The 21127-nt window shown below is 40.9% G+C and overlaps 1 pseudogene across 1 annotated transcript; it reads right to left on the bottom strand.

The window, feature by feature from the left end:
- Nucleotides 1–3115: 3115 nt before the first annotated feature.
- On the bottom strand, nucleotides 3116–3559 carry LOC306667581 (acyl carrier protein, mitochondrial-like; annotated as a pseudogene). Its single transcript has one exon. The product of its transcript is annotated as an acyl carrier protein, mitochondrial-like (transcript).
- Between the last annotated feature and the right edge of the window lie 17568 nt (nucleotides 3560–21127).

Raw genomic sequence — 21127 nt, 5'->3', positions numbered from 1 at the left:
ATGGTGAGTGCAGAAAGAAACAATTAAGGGATGCTTTGTAGATTGTTCATGAGCAGACAGATCTCATCAAGAACTCCATAGTCATTATATAGAGAGCAGACTGAAGAGTCTGAAAATGGAAGGTAGGTAAGCTGTGAGGTGACTACTGATTCTCTGACAGCTCTAAGAGGAGTTGATTTTGATGTTTGCAGACTTAGTATGTTGTGAGGACATTGTTACCATTTCCAAGCTCCTTACCTTACTTTATTTATTTATTTATGGTAACAGGGACTGAACTCAGGGGCACTCAACCACTGAGCCACATCCCCAGCCCTATTTTGTATTTTCTTTAGAGACGGGGTCTCACTGAGTTGCTTAGCTCCTCTCTTTTGCTAAGTCTGGCTTTGAACTCGCAATCCTCCTGCCTTAGTCTCCCAAGCTGCTGGGATTACAGGTGTGTGCCACTGTGCCCAGCTCAGAAGTCCTTTTAGATCATTTAAAATTATTTTCCTTTTGAGGATGGGAGGGAAAAGGAAAATACTGGGGAATGATATTTACCAAATTATATTGTTATATTGTGTGCATGTATCAATATGCAACAATAAATTCCACCATCATTATGTATAATTAAAATGTATGAATAAAATAGGAAAAAATAAAATAAAGTCCTTCCCCTGTTGTGTTTTATATGGGACAGTTTTTTTGCTATGACTTCAAGATCACTAATCTTTCCTTTACCCATGACTAATCTCTTAATCCTATCTCTAGTTTGCATCTCTGGTACTTCCCCTTTATGATTCATTATATCTTATATTTCTTTGCCATAACTTTCAGTCTCTACATTCATTTCAAGATGCTTCCTAGCATCATTTTTATTTTTTTTGTTCTTTTTAGAGATTTATGACAGTAGAATGTATTTTGACATACTATACATATATGGAGTATGACTTATTCTAATTAGGATCCCATTCTTGTGATTGTACATGATGCGGAGTTTCACTCATCATGTATTCATATATGAACATAGGAAAGTTATGTTCGATTTATTCTACTGTCTTTCCTATTCCCATCCTCCTTCCCTTCCCTTCATTCCCCTTTGTCTAATTCAATTAACTTCTATTCTTCCCTTCTGCCCCCCTATTGTGTGTTAGCATCTGCATATCAGAGAGAACATTCAATCTTTGGTGTTTTGGAACTGGTTTATTTCACTTAGCATGATAGTCTCCAGTTCCATCCATTTACTGGCAAAAGCCAAAATTTTATTCTTTATGGCTAAATGATATTCCATTGTGTATATACATTCTACATTTTCTTTATCCATTCATCTGTAGAAGGGCATCTAGTTTGGTTCCATAGTTGAGCTATTTGTGAATTGAACTGCTATAAACATTGATATGGCTGTGTCACTGTAGTATGCTGATTTTATCTGAGGAGTGGGATTGCTGGGTCAAATGGGGTTTCCATTTCAAGTTTTTTCTTGCATTGTTTTAAAACATCTGGTTTAGATTCTTTGCAATATATTATCAGTTGTGATAATATGTGTCCTGTTTAGGTCGACAGGGTTATCTATTCATTGTCCTTCCTGTATCAGTTGAGATTTTTCTCTTTCTTCATATGCTAAGTGGTCTTGTTTTCTATCCAAGACATAAATAATTTGATGTTATGATATTATGATACAACTTAAAATTCATGTTGATATTTTTGTTTTAGCAGACTCTCTTCCCAGTTGTATTTAACCAGCTTTCTATAGGTTGTGATTTCTACATTGTATCAATTAAGAAGACCTTGCCATGATATTTGGATATTCCTTAAATGTGAGCTACATGATAGTTACCTGGGGTCAGGGTAATAGTACACACCTTAATTATTTGTCTAAAACCTTTCCTACCTTCTTTAGGTAAGATGCAAATAAGGGCAGCTCAAAGTTGAACCTGAGTTTCAGGGTGGTTTTCCTAAACTCATTCCTCTCCACATCTTTCTAGTATGTGAGGATCCTCAGGTTTTCTCTTCCGGTCTTCTGGCAACAAAACAGGGACTTTAGTTTTCTCACACTGATGGGCACTTTGACTGAGGTCATGCCCACATCGAGTACCAAGAGGACAGAGAGTAACAAAAGTAAGGTGTTAAATGTCACTTTCTTGGGAAACCAGTTCTTCAAATGAGAGGGAAAGCCCCCAGAGTCTCCACTGTCACTCTTGTCACCTGGAAGAAATTTCTGGAGTCTGGATCATGCATAATGGAAGGGAGAAAAATATCAGAAGAATGTGCATATTCTAAATGTTTTTCAGAGCATCAGGAGTTCCTTGTAAGTCAGAGTAGTGGGGCTTCTTCTGGAATTCTTTCTCTCTCTCTCTCTCTCTCTCTCTCTCTCTCTCTCTCTCTCTCTTTTTTCTTGCAGTTCTGGGGATGGAACCCAGGGCTTTGTGCTTGACAGGCAAGCACTCTATGAATTGAACTATATCCCCAGCCCTGGAATTCTTTTTGTGCAATTGTGTTGTCTGAAGCTGGTGCCCTTCCAGGTCCCAGGCTGCCTTGAGAATAGGGAAATGGGGGAGAAGTGAAAAACTCTGCTGGTGTGGTGTTTCTGGTGTGCTGGCGTCTCCTGCCTTCCATGGTTCACTTTCCTAAGTGGTCACACAGATGTTCCATGCATACTGCCCCAGGTTTTAATCACTGGATTGTGTCAGAGAAAATGTGGTGTGTGCTTACAGTGTCTTAAGTAGAGTCTGAAAATGTGTAATGTCATTTTTAATTTGGAAATCAAATTGGTCTGAACTTTTATGGTGCAAGAACTAGAAAGACAATCAGTTTTAAAAGTCCTTCCTGAAAATAAAAGGGGGGTTGGATATTTTAAGGGCAATTGTTCTGTCCTTATTATACGCTCCTTGGTTAAGAAAAGTCAGTTTTATCATCCCATGTTCATGGGTAGGATGGAAAAACACCCCCACTTCTCTCTCTCTCTCTCTTTGGTTTTATAGATTCATTTTCAAAGGGTAGTACACTTGGAGAAGTTAAATACAAGTCCAGGAGAGCTTCTCTGTCAAAGTCAGTGATGATGCCGGAATGGGTTCTCACTTCCACACACTTACCAGTATCATCTGAGTCCTCTCTCACTGAGGAAAAGGGGTCTGATATTTTATTCATACACATCCTTCTTATCTGCAATGCAATCAACAATTTCTTGTGGACACATTAAGTTTTCTGCATCTATATTGGAATTTCAAACCCAAATTCGTCTTTCATGGCCAAGATAATTTCCACTTGGTCCAAACTGTCTAAGCCTAGGTGTTTCATAAAATGGGAATTTACTGAAAGCTTTTCTGGATCGATTTTGTCATAGAGCTGCAGGACTTACAAAACAGGGTCCTTGATTCCCTCTAACGTCAAAGAGGGTGCGTCACTATACTGGCGGCACAACTGTAACTCTCCCTGGAAACTGAGTGAGCGCTAAGGCAGGCTGCGTGGTCCCGGGCCTCGCCGTGCTGAGCTGCAGGGCCAGGGCCGGTGCAGGGACCTGGGGCAGCAGTGCAAAGGCCGCGGGCAGGCTGTGGACACAGGCGGGAAGGACACCGGCTGCCATGCCTACACCAAGCCAGGATGCACTGCCACCCCTTCTCTTGACTTAATGAATAAACATAAAATTGAATAACATTGTTAGAGAAGCGTGAAGTTTATGATAAAAATAAGCGACTCTTATGCTTGGTGAAATAAACTAGGCACAACAGATGAACACAGCACGATTTCAGTTATGTGTGGAATCTAAAAGAGCAGAACTCAGACATGAAGAGTAGGACGGTTATTCCATTTACTGGGGGGATGTGGGGTAGGGGATGGGAAGTATCATGTTAGTCAAAGGGTAAAAGGTTTCAGTTAGTAGGGATGAATTATATGATCTATTGAATGGCACAGTGACCAGAGTTAATAATAATGTATCATACATTTCAAAATTGATAAAAGACTATATTTTAACATGACCAGTGTAACTCCACATTATGTACAACCACAAGAATGGGATCTTAATTGGAATGGGTTGTAGTCCATGTATGTATAATATGTAAAAATATACTCTGTCAGGTATATCTAAAAAGAACAGATATAAAGAATGTATTTTTAACATTCTTCTCATAAATTATTTGAAAAGTTCAGAATGAGAAATATATAGAAATGGAAAGTAGAAAGGCAAGTTTTTCAGCAGGTAGGTGGAGTAGACATGGTGAGAGGAGAGAAATGACTGCTAAAGGTTATGAAGTTTCTTTCTTGGGCAATGAAAATGCTCTAAGATTGATGGTGGTGTTGGGTGCACATCTCTGTGAACATGCTAGAGCCATAAGATTGTATCCTTCAAATGGGTGAATTATTGATATGTGAATTGTAACTCAATAGTGCTGTTTAAAAAGCATAATAAGTGAAGTGATGGGCGTTAGTTTGATTCAAACAATCCACAATGTATACAAGTATAATATCACCACGTTGCACCCCTTAATGTAAAATATCAACTAAAAAGAAAAAAGTAAAATAAAAATAAATGCTCTTATTTATATAGAAATGACCCATTTCCAAAACTTTCCTGTCTTATCTCACTCTCATCTCCCCATAGATCCCCTAAACAGAGTAAGGATTCATGGTCTGCCCTTCTCAGGTTGAGATTCAGAGGCTGAGAAAGGACAGGTCATTACTCAGGAGTGGACAGGGCAGAATGGGAGCTATAGACTTGAGTCAGGACTGTGGCCCTAGCCAGGGTTCCTTGTTCCCTACACTGGGTTCCCTCTCATATGTGCCCTGGATGGTCCATATGCTTTGTGTGAGTGGCCTGGGAATCACTGACATGCTAGTGGAATTTGATGCTGCATATGCTTCCACACTTGGTATAGGGGTGGGACAGGAACAAGACTGAAGCTGGGGAGACTCCAGCACCAAAAACCATCACTGTTTCTGGGATGGGCAACATTGTTTCCTACCAGCATAAGATCCAAGAGAGTGGGCACCAGCAGAGGGCACTGTGGGATATGCCTCAGGTCTGGAGGCAGACCGAGACACATCACGGCAGAGACATTGAAGAGCCAGAAACTTGTTGAGATGTGGGCCTTCAGCAGATCTTTCTCTCCTGTGCAAAGCAGAAATAAACAATTCCTGATCCTCGGAGAACCCATGACATTGTCCAATGATACAGAAGGATCTACATAGAGTCCAGGACAGGTCAGATGGAGTTGAGGAGAGGCAGGTGCAGGAAGTAGATTTGTATGGAGGCCTCTCTGTTCTTTGAGGCAGGGGAGGGGATAAGAGAGGCGCAGGGAAGACAGGCTCAGTGCTGGTGTCTCAAGAGGCAGTACTCTTGGAGTGTTTCATGCATGGCCTGGGGTCTACTCTTTCTCACACACCTCACTCAGGGCACCGATGACACACAAGGACATCTGAGCTATTGCTTTGTCTCCTTTTGCTCAGGTTCACCTGGGCCCAGTATTAGCTCACCAGTGTGTTTTCTTCTTTTTTTTCAAGGCCCTGAGCCCAATCTTACCCCACTCAGCCTCCCTAAGTCTCAGGGTCTCCTGGATGAATGATCCTGTGTTGGAACCAGAAATGACATCAGGGTATATAACTGTGTCTCCCATACAAACAATTTCCAGGCATGATCCTTAAACTTTTAATTTATGTTAATAGTTGGCCCTGATCAGGGATCCCGGATTGCCTCTCTGGCTCCAAGTCAGGCCACACAGTCTCCCTGAGCTGGATCAGGTCTTCAGTCTGAGGATGAGGCTGATAATCACTGCCATTCATGTTCAAGCAGCAACACTTTCCACAATGGTCCAAGTTCATAAGGAAGCAAAGTGACACTTCCTTCTGTGGTCTGAGTGACATGGGTTCAGAATGCATATCTTTCCAATGCTTCTTTGGCAGGAACAGAGGGTCAAGTACACATCTGAAGGTGCAGCTCCTGCACTTTTTAGGGAAATCCTCTGTAAATGTCTCCTTCTCCCAGTATGGTGCAGACCTGTCTTGATTCAGTTTTCCATCAATGATATTGTCTTATTCCATTCATGTCCACCATGCTATAGTCACGGTGACCTTGGATGGGTTATTCTGCTTTTCTCTTGTTGAAAGAAGAGTGACTGAATTATATCGTAATGATGTTGCAAAGGGAATGAGACAAAGGAATTTTTTCAATGTTAATTCTTATCCATATGAAGGAATCTGAGCCCGGGAGAGCATGAGTCTCGCCTCTGTTTTATGTGATTTAAACCTGCCATAGATCAATGAACTCCTGTCCTGGCAGCAACCCTGCATGTGGACTGCTCCTGGATGGTGTGGGCTCTTGCTTCAATGGCTCCACTGTTCCATAAAGCAAGAGATATCAGTTGGTGTTTATCTTTCATTCCTCAGGGATTCCCAAAGTATTTGATTTTCACCAGGAGCCAACCTGATTATTAGGTGGAATTTTAATTATATTATTCACTAAATAAACACAAATTTTCCATGACTACGGTGATTTATGTTCTGATAAACTCACTGTAGTTGAGAATATCATGTCAAAATGCATTTAACCTACTGAACATGATAGTTGAGCAATCCAGGGCAGTGTAGAACATTAATTGTTTTCACCTGTGATTGCAAGGCTGGCAGGGAGCTCCACATCATCACAATTCCCTAGAATCACACACACACACAAAAAAATAGTTCCAAATATCATCTTTATAATTTGGGAAAAACAGCCAAATTCTAAACTTGAAGTATGATTTTTTAAAAAAAACGAATGGGTAGTGCTTTTATATCATTATAAACTCAAAACTTCTAAACAGAACCATTGTAGGTTGTAGACTATAAATAGATAAACACATGTATATGTATTTTTATATATGTGATTGTATTTGCATTTGTGTGACTTCAGGAACTCTTTGTCCAGCTGGGTGTAGACCCTAGAGGACCTACGTCAGTGATCAATCCTTACAAGCTTGCCAGAACTTGCCCAGTGTTAGCAATTAAATTATCAATGTTAACAGTGTTAACAGTTTACCAGTGTTAGCAATTAAATTACCCAATATTAGGTACTGGAGAATGAGATTGATCAGATTACATTATGTGCACATGTGAATATTACATAATGAACTCCACTATTATGTTCAATTATAATGCACCAGTAAAAATAAATTTAAAAAACCACCATGTCTTAATTCTTACATGCTCACTCTGATGTGACATTTCTGGCACTACTATTTTACTAGGTGTCTTATTTTTTAAGAAACTCATAATACATGAACTTTCTGTGCTTCTCAAGCAAACTATGCATAGTTTATTAATTTTTAGAACAAGAGAAAATGGTTATGTTAGACTAAGATAACTTGAAGTGTTTGAAGTTTTCATATTTCAAAATACCTACCAGTGTTTTGCTCTTCAATGCCATGGGGGATTTGGCACTTATGGCAATTCTCATTACCTTTAGGAAACTCCTCAGCAAAGATTCAAGGCTACATTCTTGCCTCATTCTTTGACCCTCCCAAAGGTGTGTCTTTCCTTCTTTTCCACCTGCTACCAGGACCTGCCCTGCATGTGCTGGAGGGGAAGAAAAGCAACGTGGGCTCTGAACCTCAGCCTCATCAGAGCAGTGTGGGTGATAGTATCAGTTCATTGGCTCCCATCTTTGTCTTTCCATTTACTTTGTTCATGCATTGTGAATGACTTTGTTCCCGCCACCTGCAAAAGAAACCACAGGGATCTTCTTTCACTCTATTCTTGCTGATTTTTTTCTAATGGAAAAAATTTCTAGTTTTACTTTTACTCTGAGTCCCTATTCTTTGTAGTTCAGGAAAGCAAAGTAATTCAGGTACATTTCACTTTAATATTTAAAATTTATTATTGTGCAATAATACTTAAGTAATCCTCAAAGAGGATTTCATAAAATAAATACTTCCACTCTAATAATAAATGGCAAACATGTCTTTATAATCTCATATCTACTTGGCCCTAGCAGACAGGCATAGTGGGAAAAGACAGGGTTTTTCCTCAGTTGGTTATCTGTCATTGCTGAGTTGTGTGCCAGATAAAGAATATCCAGTAGGAATCTTGTCAGAGAATCATGTGAAAGAATGGACATTTTTTTAAGCTATCTGAGGTCACCCTCCCAGTTATCTTAACTCCCTAAGGTCACCCTCCCAGTCATCTCAACTCCTTAAGGTCACCCTCCCAGGAATGGGAACAAAGCCCTTAAAGCTGTTCCAAGAAACAGCCCCAGAGAATAAAAGGGTAAATTGAGCCAGATAGCCAGATAGTGATCAAACAGAATGATTACCAGAAACTATTGACCAGAATCTACGCCCTGTTGTAAAACATTGTGAAACATGTTGTATGTTATCAGCAAACCCAGACCCCCTTTGGAATTTCCCGGCAGCTTTGTCCCCCTTTTCCCTTTCATGTGCAACCCCTCCCGATGTGTGGTTTCTGCCTTTATAAACCTACAAGATTTTCTGCTAGGGACTCGACTCCTCGAGTTGGGTCCCAGCGCGCTGGAATAAACACCTCTTGCGGTTTGCATCAAGTGACGCCTCCTGCGGTTGATTGGGGTTGCCGTCCATCCATGGGACAGAGTTGGGGTTTCCTTTTTGGGGGCCTTACACATGTTTCCCATATTCTCTGCCCCTTACCTAAGCAAGATAGTTAGCATTTAGTCTGAGAACAGTTCTTTTGCTGGGAATAGGGTGGGAGATAATTGAGGATGACAGAATTTTGTCCATGAAGGGAAAATAAGAAGCTTCTTGTTCATGATCCAGACAAGAATAGCAGAGATACTGGGCCACACCCAGGCATTACATTCTCAGAATTCATGGATTATAAGATGTTAATGCTGCCAGCACATCGGCAAGTCACCTTCCCCAGATGGAAGGGTCTGAATGGGGGTGATTATTGGAAGGAGGTGCATTTAGTAGGCACATAGCATTCTCCTCCTGATACCATAGCACCAGCACTGTCTGGACTCCCATTCTTTCGATCTTTGCTTTATCTCCTGTAGAGGATAAATCAAAGTAGAGAGGGCTTGGTGAGCAGTGCATAGACAGTGAGCAGGTGGATTCACCAGCTTCATTCATTGTAACTTGAGTCAGTCCTATACCTACCAGTGCCAAACTGCAGTCATTGAGATTTATACACGTGTTTCAGGATGGCTCATTGCACACTGGGGATTCTGCTTTCTCAGATAGACCTAAATCAGATAACACTTTCCCAGGTTCACATGTATGTGAACAAATTTTAAACACTGCAATACAGTTTAAGTGGGGTCATGAAGGAGCACAGATTGGCATGTGTTCATACATTTTCAGTCAGCATAATAAATGAACACTACCAGGTTTATCTTTCATGTTGGTTTGCAGTCAGGGTTCTCTGGAGGAACAGAATCAATAGAAAGTATGATTATAAAAAGGGGATTTATTAGATTGGCTTACACGACCAGAAGCTGGATAGTCCACAATGGCTGTCTGCAGCTGGAGAGCTGGAAAAACCATCGGCTGCGCAGACCAAGATGCAGAAGCCCCCAAACAACAGGGATCAACAGTGCTACCCTAGTCTGAGACCAAGGCTTCTGGAAACTACCTGGAGAATCACTGGCAGAGTCTGCTTTGAAGAATGAAGAAGCGACAGTCTGATATCCTCAGATGATCCAAGCAGCAATTAAGAACCCGTTCAAGAAGAGCAGAGCTTGCATCTACATTTGCTTCCTTGTTCTTCCAGTTTTTATTCCATCCTATTGGGTGGTGCTGCCCATGCTTAGGGAGGGGCTGCATTTCAGTTCCTTTCCCACATTCCAATCATTTCTAGACACGCCTTCACTGACACACCCAGAAACCTCTTAATCGTAGTCATCTCTTAATCCAATCAAGTTGACAATTCAAATTAACCTTTGCACAGGGTATGAATAAATAGGTCGCCTGTGATGCTTGGAACAGAATCCAGCACCTACAATGGAAGAATGGTAAGGTGTCTTAAGACTGAAATTTGTGTTGTGACCAGGAGGGTGAAGTGAGAAAGATGAAACTTTCTCATAAAATATCTAGGGAACACATTTCTGTTGCTGATGTTTTACTAGCTATCAAATAGTTGCTGAAGCATAGAGTTCTAGAAGGTTTTCATCAAAATAAGAATGTCACGTTTAATGAACCTGCATGTTATTCTCTTCAGGTTTTTGTGCTAACATTCATTGAACTTGTTGGATCTATATATTTAGTTGTACTTAATGAACCACAGATTTGATTATTATTTCTGCTTATGTTTCTTCTCTTTGGAGGACACTCATTACCAAATAATGGTCTACATATTTATTCCACAGGTAACTGATAATTTTCCTTTTATTTTTGAGAGAATTCTTTTTTTCTTGTTTTTCCCTCCTGTATTTTACTCAGATTAGTTTATATTGTGAGGTCTTCAGGGTTACTCATCTGTAGTGTCTACTCTTCATAGCACCAATGATTTTTATTTTATTTTTTTTTGCAGTACTGGGGATTGAACTCAGGGCCTTGTGCTTGCAAGGCAAGCACTCTACCAGCTGAGCTATCTTCCCAGCCCCAACCAATGATTATTTTAATCCGCAGTTGTTCCATTAGGTTCTCTTTTACTTTCTGTAATTTCCTTCCTGTATTTTTCTAGCTTTTTGTTCACTTCAACAGGCTTTGTCCTTATATATGGAATGGTTTTTATAATATACTTTGAAGCCTTTATAACAAAACTCCAACCCTGTTCCATCCCCTGATTGTCTTTCACATGAACATGAGGTTTTCTGAATTATTTGTATGTCAGGATTTTGGATTCCATTCTGGACTTGTCTGATATTATTTTATAAAACTGCATCTTGTTCAAATCCTGTTTGCATATTTTGATCTTAGCAGGAAATCTATCCAGTTTGGTACAGAATGGAAGTTCCAACCTCCCTTGGGTAAATGGTGACCTCTATGTGAGTTCAATTTCAAAAAAATATCGCACTGCCAGTTGCATCTGTCCTGTGTGTGCAGCATTCAGATTCCCACCTTGGAACTGGGTAGTAGTCTATCCCTTAACTCTGCTTCCAGTTTTCCTGTCTTTTTAAAGTATCAGGTCCATGTTGATGCTATACACAGTCGAGACCAGATGTTCTTATGCAATTTGGGAGGTTGCTTCACAACTTCATCCCTCTCATTAACCTCCTCAGTTTTTCCCAGTCTCTGATGTTCTCCCTTTTCTTCCTCAGGTCAAAAATCTGGCACATTCATCAAAGTTTATAGCAGCTACTCATAGTAGCTACGCTATGGAACCAACCTAGGTGCCCTTCAGCAGACAAACGGGTAAAGAAAATGTGACATACATACACAATGGATTATTACTCAGCCTTAAAGAAGAATAAAATTATGGCATTTCCTGGTAAATGGATGGAGCTGGAGAATATGCTCAGAGAAATAAGCCAATCCCCCCAAACCAAAAGTCAAATGTTTTCTCTGATATGCAGATGCCAATTCACAATAAGTGGGTGTGGGGGCTAGGGAAGAATAGAGGAACTTTGGATTGGACAGAGGGGAGTAAAGAGAGGGGAGGGGGTATAGGGGTAGAAAGGATAGCAGAATGAATTAGACATTATTACCCTATGTGAATATATGATTACATGACCAGTGTGATTCTACATCATGTACAACCAGAAGAATGAGATGTTATACTCCATTTATATATGATGTATCAAAGTGCATTCTAATGTCATGTATAACTAATTAGAACAAATTAAAAAATCTTGTAAATGCCAGGGGTGGTGGTGTGCATCTGTAATCCCAGTGGCTCAGGAAGCTGAGGCAGGAGGATTACAATTTCAAAACCAGACTCAGCAACTCAGGGAGGCCCTAAGCAACTTAGTGAGACCCTGTCTCAAAATAAAAAATTAAAAGGGCTGGGATGTGGCTCAGTAGTTAAGTGCCTCTGGGTTCAATCCCCAGTACCAAAAATTAAAAAAAAAAATACAGCACATTTGTTGCTGTACACATCTGTTCCTATGTACATGCTCAGGGTAAACACCAGCAAGACAAGGAGGAATAAAGCCAAGGGAGGTTTCATGTCATCATTATGGAAATATGTTCTACAATAATAAATGAGAAGAACTGTCCTACCTCCAATGTGACTGCTGTTAGCATAGGAGAATGTCCTTGAGGTTGGTAAACGTAGAATGGATAATAGGAAGAAAAAAAAAGAAAGCAAAAATATGTTTTCTCAATTGCACTGAGCATCAGAAGTCACCTCGTTTATGATACAACCCTGAACAATGGACTTTTTGCAGGGTTCCCTTCCAGTTCCAAGGCTGCTGGGAGTCCAGGCCAGGGGAGACAAAGAGAAAACTCACCTCTGTATCAGTAGCACTTCAGTGTCCTGTCTTCTTATCCTTCCTTCTAAGAGTTATATTTCCAGCTTCACACATCATCTTCATGTATTCTAGGAAGTTTTGTCTTTTTTAATTGCATTGACATTGAGGGACACAGGAGAGTATGTGCTTCCTACATCCGAGATGAAATCAAATCACATTCATACTGTTTTTTTTTTATTGTAAACAAATGGGATACATGTTGTTTCTCTGTTTGTACATGGCGTAAAGGCATACCATTTGTGTAATCATAAATTTACATAGAGCAATGTTGTTTGATTCATTCTGTTATTTTTTCCCTTCCCCCCACCCCTCCCACCCCTCTTTACCCTCTATACAGTACTTCCTTCCTCCATACTTCCCCCCCTCCCTAACCCTAACTCTAACCCTTCCCTCCCCCCCATTATGTGTCATCCTCCACTTATCAGCGATACCATTCGTCCTTTGGCTTTCTGAGATCGGCCTATCTCACTTAGCATGATATTCTCCAATTTCATCCATTTGCCTGCAAATGTCATAATTTTATCATTCTTTATGGCTGAGTAATATTCCATTGTATATATATACCACAGTTTCTTTATCCACTCATCAATTGAAGGGCATCTAGGTTGGTTCCACAGTCTGGCTATTGTGAATTGAGCAGCTATGAACATTGATGTGGCTGTATCTCTGTAGTATGCAGATTTTAAGTCCTTTGGGTATAGGCCAAGGAGTGGGATAGCTGGGTCAAATGGTGGTTCCATTCCAAGTTTTCTAAGGAATCTCCACACTGCTTTCCAGAGTGGCTGCACTAATTTGCAGCCCCACCAGCAGTGTATGAGTGTACCTTTCTCCCCACATCCTCGCCAACACCTGTTGTTGCTCATATTCTTGATAATCGCCATTCTAATTGGGGTGAGATGGAATCTTAGGGTGGTTTTGATTTGCATTTCTCTTATTACTAGAGATGTTGAACATTTTTCCATATGTTTGTTGATTGCTTGTAGATCTTCTTCTGTGAAGTGTCTATTCATTTCCTTAGCCCATTTGTTGACTGGATTATTTGAATTCTTGGAGTAGAGTTTTTTGAGTTCTTTATAGATTCTGGAGATTAGTGCTCTATCTGAAGTATGATTGGCAAAGATATTCTCCCACTCTGTAGGCTCTTTCTTCGCATTGCTGATAGTTTCCTTTGCTGAGAGAAAGCTTTTTAGTTTGAATCTATCCCAGTGGTTGATTCTAGCTTTTATTTCTTGTGCTATGGGAGTCCTGTTAAGGAAGTCTGGTCCTAGACCAACAAAGTGAAGATTTGGACCTACTTTTTCTTCTATAATCTGCAGGGTCTCTGGTCTGATTCCGAGGTCCTTAATCCATTTTGAGTTTAGTTTCGTGCATGGTGAGAGATATGGGTTTAGTTTCATTCTGTTGCATATGGATTTCCAATTCTCCCAGCACCATTTGTTGAAGAGGCTATCTTTTCTCCATTGCATATTTTTGGCCCCTTTGTCTAGTATGAGAAAATTGTATTTATTTGGGTTTGTGTCCGTGTCCTCTATTCTGTACCATTGTTCTACCTTTCTATTTTGGTACCAATACCATGCCGTTTTTGTTACTATTGCTTTGTAGTAGAGTTGAAGATCTGGTATTGCAATACCCCCTGTTTCACTCTTCCTGCTAAGGATTGCTTTAGCTATTCTGGGTTTCTTATTCTTCCAGATGAATTTCATAATTGCTTGCTCTATTTCTGTAAGGTACACAATTGGGATTTTAATTGGAATTGCATTGAATTTGTATAGCACTTTAGGTAGTATGGCCATTTTGACAATATTAATTCTTCCTATCCAAGAACATGGAAGATCTTTCCATCTTCTAAGGTGTTCTTTAATTTCTTTCTTTAGTGTTGTATAGTTCTCATTGTAGAGGTCTTTCACCTCTTTTGTGAGATTGATTCCCAAGTATTTTATTTTTTTCGAGGCTATTGTGAATGGGGTAGTTTTCCTAATTTCTCTTTCTGAAGATTCATCACTTATGTATAAAAATGCATTGGATTTATGGGCATTGATCTTGTAACCTGCTACTTTACTGAAATCACTTATGAGTTCTAAGAGTTTTCTGGTGGAATTTCCAGGTTCCTCTAAATATATAATCATGTCATCAGCGAACAGGGATAGTTTGAGTTCTTCTTTTCCAATTCGTATCCCTTTAATTTCTTTGGTTTGTCTAGTTGCTCTGACCAGAGTGTCAAGAACGATGTTGAATAGAAGTGGTGAAAGAGGGCATCCCTGCCTTGTTCCAGTTTTTAGGGGGAATGCTTTCAGTTTTTCACCATTTAGAATGATATTAGCCATGGGCTTAGCGTAAATGGCCTTTACAATGTTAAGGAATGTTCCCACTATCCCTATTTTTTCTAGTGTTTTGAGCATGAAGGGGTGCTGTATTTTATCAAATGCTTTTTCTGCATCTATTGAAATAATCATGTGATTCTTGACTTTAAGTCTATTAATATGGTGAATTACGTTTATTGATTTCCTGATGTTGAACCAACCTTGCATCCCTGGGATGAAACCCACTTGATCATGGTGCACTATCTTTTTAATATGTTTTTGTATGCGATTTGCTAAAATTTTGTTGAGAATTTTTGCGTCGATGTTCATTAAGGATATTGGTCTGAAATTTTCTTTCCTTGATGAGTCTCTGTCTGGTTTAGGTATCAGTGTGATATTGGCTTCATAGAATGAGTTTGGGAGGGTTCCCTCCTCTTCTATTTTATGGAATACTTTGAGAAGTATTGGAATGAGCTCTTCCTTAAAGGTTTTGTAGAACTCGGCTGAGAACCCATCTGGTCCCGGACTTTTCTTTGTTGGTAGGCTTTTGATGACTTCTTCTATTTCAGTACTTGAAATTGGTCTATTTAAATTGTTTATGTCCTCTTCATTCAGTTTAGGCAATTCATATGTCTCTAGAAACCTGTTGATGTCTTCGAAATTTTCTATTTTGTTGGAGTATAGATTTTCAAAATAGCTTCTAATTATGTTTTGTACTTCAATCCTGTCTGTTGTGATATTTCCTTGTTCATTCCGAATTTGAGTGATTTGGGTTTTCTCTCGTCTTCTCTTTGTTAGTGTGGCTAAAGGTTTATCAATTTTGTTTATTTTTTCGAAGAACCAACTATTTATTTTGTCAATTTTTTGTATTGTTTCTTTTGTTTCAATTTCATTGATTTCAGCTCTGAGTTTAACTATTTCCTGTCTTCTACTACTTTTGGTGCTGTTCTGTTCTTCTTTTTCTAGGGCTTTGAGCTATAGTGTTAGGTCGTTTATTTGTTGAGTTTTACTTCTTTTATTAAATGCGCTCCAGGAAATAAATTTCCCTCTAAGTACTGCTTTTATAGTGTCCCAGAGGTTTTGATATGATGTTTCTTTGTTCTCATTTACCTCTAAGAATTTTTTAATTTCCTTCCTAATATCTTCTGTTATCCATTCATCATATAATAGCATATTGTTTAATCTCCAGATGTTGGAATAGTTTCTGTGTTTTACTCTTTCATTTATTTCTAACTTCAATCCATTATGATCTGATAGAATACATGCTAGTGTCTCTATCTTCTTGTATTTGCTAACATTAGCTTTGTGGCATAATATATGGTCTATTTTAGAGAAGGATCCATGTGCTGCTGAGAAGAAAGTGTATTCACTCTTGGTTGGATGGTATATTCTATAAATGTCCGTTAAGTCTAAATTATTGATTGTGTTATTGAGATCTATGGTTTCTTTGTTCAATTTTTGTCTGGAAGATCTGTCCAGTGGTGAGAGAGGCGTGTTAAAATCACCTAGTATTATTGTGTTATGGTCTATTTGGTTTCTGAAATTGAGAAGGATTTGTTTGACATACATAGATGAGCCACTGTTTGGGGTATAGATGTTTATGATTGTTATATCTTGCTGATTTATGCTTCCCTTAAGCAGTATGAAATGACCTTCTTTATCCCTTCTGACTAACTTTGGCTTGAAGTCCACATTATCGGAAATGAGGATGGATACTCCAGCTTTTTTGCTGAGTCCATGTGCATGGTATGTTTTTCCCCATCCTTTCACCTTTAATCTATGGGTATCTTTTTCTATGAGGTGAGTCTCTTGCAGGCAACATATTGTTGGATCTTTCTTTTTAATCCAGTCTGCCAGTTATTGTCTTTTGATTGATGAATTCAGGCCATTAACGTTCAGGGTTATTATAGAGAAATGATTTGGTTTCCCGGTCATTTGGTTCATTTTTAAAATTTTGTTTATTTATTTGTTTGACACAACTTGTTTCCTCCTTTATTTGACAATTCCTTTAGGATAATTCCTCCCTTTGCTGATTTGCTTCTTTGTTTTTCATCTCTTCCTCATGGAATATTTTGTTGAGAATGTTCTGTAATGCTGGCTTTCTTTTTGTAAATTCTTTTAGCTTTTGTTTGTCATGGAAGGATTTTATTTCATCATCAAATTTGAAGGTAAGTTTTGCTGGGTATAAGATTCTTGGTTGGCATCCATTTTCTTTCAGGGCTTGAAAAATGTTGTTCCAGGACCTTCTAGCTTTTAGGGTCTGGATTGAAAAATCTGCTGATATGCGTATTGGTTTCCCCCTGAATGTAATTTGGTTCTTTTCTCTCACAGCCTTAAAATTCTGTCTTTATTTTGTATGTTAGGTATTTTCATTATAATGTGCCTTGGTGTGGGTCTGTTGTAATTTTGTGTATTTGGAGTCCTATAAGCCTCTTGAACTTGATTTTCCATTTCATTCTTCAGATTTGGGAAATTTTCTGATATTATTTCATTGAATAGATTGTTCATTCCTTTGGCTTGTTTCTCTAGGCCTTCCTCAATCCCAATAATTCTTAAATTTGGCCTTTTCATGATATCTCATAGTTCTTGTAGATTCTGTTCATGATTTCTTACCATCTTCTCTGTTTGTTCAACTTTGTTTTCAAGGTTAAATATTTTGTCTTCAATGTCTGAGGTTCTGTCTTCCAGGTGTTCTATCCTATTGGATATGCTTTCTATGGAGTTCTTAATTTGGTTTATTGTTTCCTTCATGTCAAGGATTTCTGTTTGTTTTTTTTTCAATATCTCTAACTCTTTATTGAAATGATCTTTTGCTTCCTGTATTTGCTCTTTTAACTGTCGATTGGTGCGATCATTCAGTGCGTGCATTTGCTCTTTCATCTCATCGTTTGCTTCTCTGATCATTTTAATTATGTACATTCTGAACTCCTTTTCTGTCATTTCTTCTGCCATGCTGTCATTGGGTTTTATTGATGTAACATCTAGATTTGTTTGCAGCATTTTCTTTCCTTGTTTTCTCATATTGCTCAGGTATCAGTGGACCGCTGAGATATTGCAGATTTCCTCTGTTGATTTACAATGTCCCTGAAGATTTCTATATATATCCCCTCTTAACCTTCAGTAGGCTGAAGTCTTGGAGGAAGTTGATAATGCGGTGCTCCACAAGGAAGCTGCCTCTCTAGGAGTGGTGGCCTCTAGGTGGGGTATATTCCCTGCTAGTGGGCAGAGGTGCCTCCACTTGTTGACCAATGGTCATCCAAAGGGGACCTAGGCTGTGGGCTGAGGCAAGGCCTGTTTCGGCCTGTGTCTCTGGTTTTACCGTCCTTGTGGGGAAACCTCACCAGGCAGGGGAGACTCACCCAGTGGGGAGGTCTCGCTGGTCAGTTTCCTCCTAGAGGTTCCCCTCAATTTACAGCTACTGCCTGGGCTGGGCTGCCTTCCTCTGCAAAGTTTCCAGGGGCCTGGCCCTACCTCCTGGGCCTGGGAGCCTCACCCTTCGCAGATGAATCTCCTTAGGCTGCCCCTCCTCAGAGAATTTGCCCACAGGCCTGGAACCTTCGCTCCGCCCTAAGCCTGTCTCTGTGCGGCTCTTCCACCCAGAAGCCTCCTAGATCCTGGGACCCTGCTCTGCACCTAATCGCCTGGCTGTGTGGCCCCTCCTCTGAGCAGCCACCTGTGGCCCCGAACAATCGCTCTGAGTCCCAGAGACCCGCCACAGGCCTCTTCCTCCACAGAGCCGCCCAGTATTCCGGTGCGGTCACTAGGAGTCCAAGAAACTCACTTCGTGCCTCCTCCTCCCACCAACCACCCGTAGCCCGGGGCAATCAATCACTCCGAGTCGAAGTGACCCTCCCCGTTCCTCCTCCTTCTCCAGATAACCCCCCGGGTGTTCAGGAGCAGTCCCTCTGAGTGGCTCTGAATCCACATGACCCGCTGCATGGTTCCTCTGGGCAACCGCCCGGAGCTCAGGTGCGGCCACTCAAGACCAAGCGTCCCACCACGCTTCTCCTCCAGGCAGCCCCCCTGTGTTCAGGAGCTGTCACTTTAAGACCAAACAACTCACCACTCGCCTTCTCCTCTGAGCAGCCGCCTGGAGCGCTAATGCAGTCACTGCGAGTCCAAAGGACCCGCCGCGCTCCTCCTCCTCCTTCTCCTACTCCTCCGGGCAGGCCCCGGCGTTCAAAAGTGGTCAGAGTCCAAACAGCTCGCCACGCAGCCCCTTCTCTGGCAACCACCTGTAGCTCTGGTGTAGTCACCCGAATCCAAGCGGCCGCGCTCCTCTTCCTCCTCCTAGTCCTCAGGGCAGGCCCCGGTGTTCAGAAGCGTCGTTCTCATTCCAAACAGCTCACCGCGCAGCTTCTCCTCTGGCAACCTCCTGTAGCTCTGGTGCAGTCTCTCCGAATCCAAGTGGCCACGCTCCTCTCCTCCTCCTCAGGGCAGGCCCCGGTGTCCTGAGTCCACACAGCTCTCCTCGCCACTCTTCCCCTGGGCAGCCGCCGGAGCCCCAGTAGTTGCTCCGAGTCCCAGCGCTGTGCCGAGCGGCCTCCTTGACGGCGCTCCCAGCTGTCCGAGTTCACTGCTCCAGCGGGGGGAGGGGCGTCTCGCCGGCAGTTCTACTTCACAAAGTTTCCTGCGTTCCGGGACCCCCGTCCCATCCAGGATGCCCCCCCAGGGGGTGAGAGTCACCCGGCTGCTTTGAGTTGGTCCCAAGCATCTCAATATCTCCTCTTTTGAATCCTGAGTCCTGGAGCAACATGAAATGCAGCCACCCTCTAGGCCGCCATCTTGAAAACCCCCCATACTGTTTTTGATATGGAAATTTTGTTAGTATAAACTAATGAACTTGAAAAAATGATGCAAAATCAGTATTGTACAAATTTTCAATAGAAACATCAAGAAGAAATATTTTCTAAGTAGTTCTAAACTTTTGTGTCAGTTTTTCCAAAGAATGACAAACATTTTTCTCTTTTTGGAGTCTATCATTTGACTGGGATAGCTCTCCCTAGGTTGCAAGTCAGGACTGATTCTGTTCCATGTCCCTTTCATTCCAAGACCAGCAGTTATGCCTGACATATTCTTCTCTTGGAACAGGCTGGGTTTGGGGATTAGTCTCATTTTCCTGCTGGCCTTGCCTCTCCTCAGTGAAAGTTCAGTGGTCGTCTTACTCTGGAGTATATAACTGTTGCCAAGTTGAGAGACTGCCTATAGGCTACAAATGAAAAAGGAGACCTATCTTGCCCCCAAACTTTCCTACTTGCTACCATGTCTGTCAGACTTCCCACATTTCTCACATGAGAGAGCCTGTTATTTGAGTTTTTATGGCATTTCCCCCTATTCAAATGTGAATGTAATAATAATAATAGCTGAAATATATATAGTTCCAGGCACTGTGGCACAGACAGGTTAAATAACATGCAGCAAATCACACAGTTGGTAAGTAGCAGAGCCAGGATCTAATTCAAATGGACTGTTCTCAGTGTCTTTTTTAAAAATTGGGCCTTTTAATTTTTTATTGTTTGCTTTTAGTAATAAATAACATTAGGATTCATTGTGTCAGTTTTATCATGGCTTGTGGATGAATGGTGTGAGGCAGAGGAAAGCAGAGAGCAGAAAAATACATCTTTGTGACCTCTCACATTATACATAGGAAAATTGGAATGAGTTTTCAGACTATGAAGAAGATCATAATGAAAATAAATGATTCTTTTTTCCTTTTTATTAATTCTTTTTAGCTAAACATAACATTTGGATTTGTTCTGACATAATTATAAAGGCACAGAATGTAACTTGCTCTAATTCAGTTCCCAGTATTTCCCCTTCCCTCCACCTCTCCCTCCCCGTTTCCTTCCCTCTACTCCTACTGATCTTTCTGTTACTTACTTCTAGCCTTTTTGTGTTAGTGTCTTGTGGATATATAGGTGGCGAGATTCACTGTGGTATATTCATATATGTACATAGGCAAGTTAGGTGAGTAAGTGGCTCTTGTTCGAATAGAAATGCTTGTTCTCCATGCTTTCCCTTTCCTTCTCTCACTCATCTCTCCGTGGAGCCTCTGTGTGGGTAATTCCATTGACAGTTCTAATTTTTTTGATTTGAAAATTGAAGACTGAGAAAGGGCAGGTCATAAAGTCATGGACTACTTCTTTTTCAACATTTTATGAAGCCGATCCATCCTCTTCTCCTCCCATTTTTCTCACACAGCCTTCCTTTATAATAGGCTTTAGTCTATCATTCAATATTCCCTCGGTGCTGAGTTCACAGTTATCTCAGGAGCACTGATCTATCTGTGACAGGCAGGCCTGGGAGGATCAGAGTCCTGAGGGGAGGGGTCTGGGTGCCCGGCATGGCAGGAGATGCATTCTATCCTGATGGAGGCCAGATAACAAGGGAGATGGGCCTGAAGGGGGGTTCAGGGGACAAGGGGACTGTCTTGAGCTGAGAGATCGGAGGCGAGAAGAGGAAGGGAGCAGGTGAGGGAGGTCTAGCTTCCTCT

Source organism: Sciurus vulgaris (genome assembly GCF_902686455.1).
Source record: "Sciurus vulgaris genome assembly, chromosome: 8".
Lineage (NCBI taxonomy): Eukaryota > Metazoa > Chordata > Mammalia > Rodentia > Sciuridae > Sciurus > Sciurus vulgaris.
Note: the sequence above shows the minus strand (reverse complement) of the source record. Positions and strands in the feature narration are given on the sequence as shown.